General features: G+C 33.6%; 1 long non-coding RNA gene across 1 annotated transcript; it reads left to right on the plus strand.

Moving 5' to 3' along the window:
* Positions 1 to 1,284: 1,284 nt before the first annotated feature.
* On the plus strand, positions 1,285 to 2,642 carry LOC118485388. The gene is made up of 4 exons (XR_004875845.1): positions 1,285 to 2,015; positions 2,102 to 2,192; positions 2,265 to 2,457; positions 2,555 to 2,642. It is a non-coding gene; the product is annotated as an uncharacterized LOC118485388 (long non-coding RNA).
* The last annotated feature ends 546 nt before the right edge of the window (positions 2,643 to 3,188 follow it).

Raw genomic sequence — 3,188 nt, forward strand, 5'->3', positions numbered from 1 at the left:
ATCAGCACATTATCAGCACAATTATAAAACAATTTTTGGTAACTTTTTTAAAAGTTACTTTTATAAATAAAAAAAAGTATAGCAATATGGTACTCATATTAAAGATAAAAAAATACTTGATTTTGTGGTATATATATATTTTTTAAATAATGAAGTATATAAAAGTTATTTTAGTTTAAAAAACCGTGGTGGAATTTGTATTTAATTGAAATGGTCAAATGACTAGCAATTTTACAAAATTACCCCTAACTTGTTAGTACTATTTTTAATTATAAGGGTTTTATTTATAATCAACCCCGACCCTTGATTTAAACTATCAATGGTCCAGATCTGTTCTTACTGTTCTTACAGTTAGCACTGTTTGTACAGGATCTCAGCCCAATTAAAATAAAAAATATAATTGGCTTCGCAGCAGCAAAGGATGTGCATGAAAACAAAAAAGTGATTTGTAACTGAAATCATTGAATCCAAACTAAAACCGGTAGTTTGGTTTTATGTTTTCGTAAAAACCGAACTTTTGGTTTGGTTTTGATTTTGCATGTAATTAAACCATAAAGGAACCAAACTGAACTGGTTTATGGATTTTTATTTTAATTTTAAATGTTAATTAATCTATATTATCTTATTAAGCAAACTAGGTTTCCTAACCTTATGGTAATTTTACATTGTGTACACATCTTCAAACAACATGTATAAGAGGGGCAAGCTATTTTAGAGGGGCTAAACTTGCCCATTGTCCAAAAATTTAAGACACTTTAGGGGTATTTTAGGATTTTGGCACCTTTGTAACCTATAATGTTAATTTGACATGTGAAGAGTCTAACTTAATTGATTATTGATTAAATTTATTGTAATTTCCACAAATTAGAATCCATGCACATGAATTTTGCAATTTAAAAAGTAAGAGTTGAGGTGAGGGTTTTTTTTTAATCAAATTTTATATGTTTGTGATCTATCAATTATCAGTGTTCTTGTAAGTGGGTTAACTTTAGATAATGCTAATCCATATGTTCATTTGTTTATATATTTTACTTATAAATGTCAATCAAATTGCTTTCAATTTCAAAATTGTTAGTTTATATAATTGTTTAAAAGACTGTCATAGAAGAAAAATTGGTGATAAAAATGTTTTGAAAAGTGGACAAAATAACTACACAGTAATAAGATGTTATAAAGTTTTCTAAATTTAATTTAAAAATATTAATAGAAAGTTAATTCATATTAAACTCCATAAAAGCCATGGAACCAATGAATTGTATCAATTTTAAGATGGCATGTGAAAAGACTCCAGAACAAATCCATTTTTCTTTACGCTTTTCTTCCATCTTGCCCCTCCCCTCTCACTCTCATCATCGTCCATCAGTTGCCTATCCCTACCTTACCGCCCTATCCCATTTAATTCTGTACGATTCATGTTCTTCTTCTTCAATCAAATCACTACTCCTTCAGTGTTGTTATGTTATCCAACTCAATCGTTCCTTCTTCAATTTGATTATCAGATTCTTTAATTCAATTGTTCCTCCTTCATTGGCCCTGTATTTTTCCAGCCACCCCATGTATTAAGAAGTTGTCCAGACATGAAGACAGATCAGCGATGATGGTGTTCGGGCGATGAAGGTGGTACGTGGTGGATAAAGAGAAGGCCCAACAACGGTGGCTTTAGGGTTCCGTCGCAATTCAGTATGGGGGTCGTTAGGATTCCATCAGATGAATCCTCTGGTCAACTATGGTGAAGGTACGTTTTCCAGTAAAAATACTTGAGATTTGGCAGTTACTACGATGGCGATTGATGGCGACCACTATGGTGGTTGATTAACTCAGATGGTGGAACCCCTTTCTTCTGCTCTGTTTTACAAATTAGTTACTACATTTAATTACTTTGATATACCGAATGAATTTGCAAACTCAAAACACTTGCAGTGTTGTATTTGTATTATTTTGTAGAACTGTGTATGTTCCCTTGAGCTCTCATGTCCATACACGAGTTACAATTACTTGAGCTATAATAGCATGAGGTATGTAATGTACCAAATATGTTCAAAAATTGTTACATAGTTATAGTTGAATTGCTGAGTCATTGTTGTTACAATCGAATTTGCAGCAGCAATCACCATATTAAGTTGAAACAATCAAGATATGTCCCGCTTCATTTGAAAACGTATTCCCCTTATGTTAGAGCCAAAAATGTTTAGGTATGATTATAAATATGCAGCTTTAAATTTTGGTTTTTGAAGATTTTATTGGATTGATGATTGGTTGTATAGTTGGTTGAGAAGGATGTGGAAAGGGCGTTGATAGCGCACTAATTGTTATGAAACAACAGAATTGAGCCGAAGAAGCAGTTTAATTGATTAAGTTTTTGCGAAGAAGATGTTCGGATAAGGCTCAAGAAAACCACAAGATCACAAGGGAAGAAGTTTCTAAGTTTCGGTCGAGCAGGAGGCAACTCGGCTACTAGTAAGAACTAACAACAACCATGGTGTATTTCGTAATGGAATTGGGATTTTGATTTTAAAAATCGTTTTATCATATATTTTCCTTTGAATTTTTGTAGGGGATTTTGTGTTGGGCATTAATGCAACCAAACAATTATGTAGAAGCCAAGATGCATACCGAAGGGCGTTAATGATGGTGCTGGATAACAACAAGATGTGCAACCTTGATTGTCACGGCCCCTGACCCGTTTTGCTCGGTCCGGAAGCCGCGGGACAGAAACCCGTGGTATTTGTCTTTATATGGCAGCGGAAATTTTAACAGGATCGTTTAAAAGGAATACACCATATTGTTTTATTTATAATATCGGGACAAACCCCGTATTTTACAAGAAAGGAATTTCACTGGGAAATTCCCTAGTTACAGAAAACATGTTTTATTTATTTACTGAGCCACTTCATTCTTTTCCTTGTTCACAGTAAATCACCTGAAACGTGTTTGAAAAAGATTTGATAAGCGGGAAATACTGGCGAGTCATTCAATTTGTACAAAACGACACATTGTCATAATTTACAGTATTAAGAGCGATTACAATTGCCCCTATCTTATAATTATCTGGTCCAGTTGTCACTCGACTGGATCTATGACTGTGGTCATATCACTATTGGGTCCTGTCACCCAATAAAGACGTGTATCACTAATTAGGCTCGCCCACCTAAGAGTGATAATACAACAGTAATGTGCACAATACCCCA

This window comes from Helianthus annuus, chromosome 13 (assembly GCF_002127325.2).
Source record: "Helianthus annuus cultivar XRQ/B chromosome 13, HanXRQr2.0-SUNRISE, whole genome shotgun sequence".
Classification (NCBI taxonomy): Eukaryota; Viridiplantae; Streptophyta; class Magnoliopsida; order Asterales; family Asteraceae; genus Helianthus; species Helianthus annuus.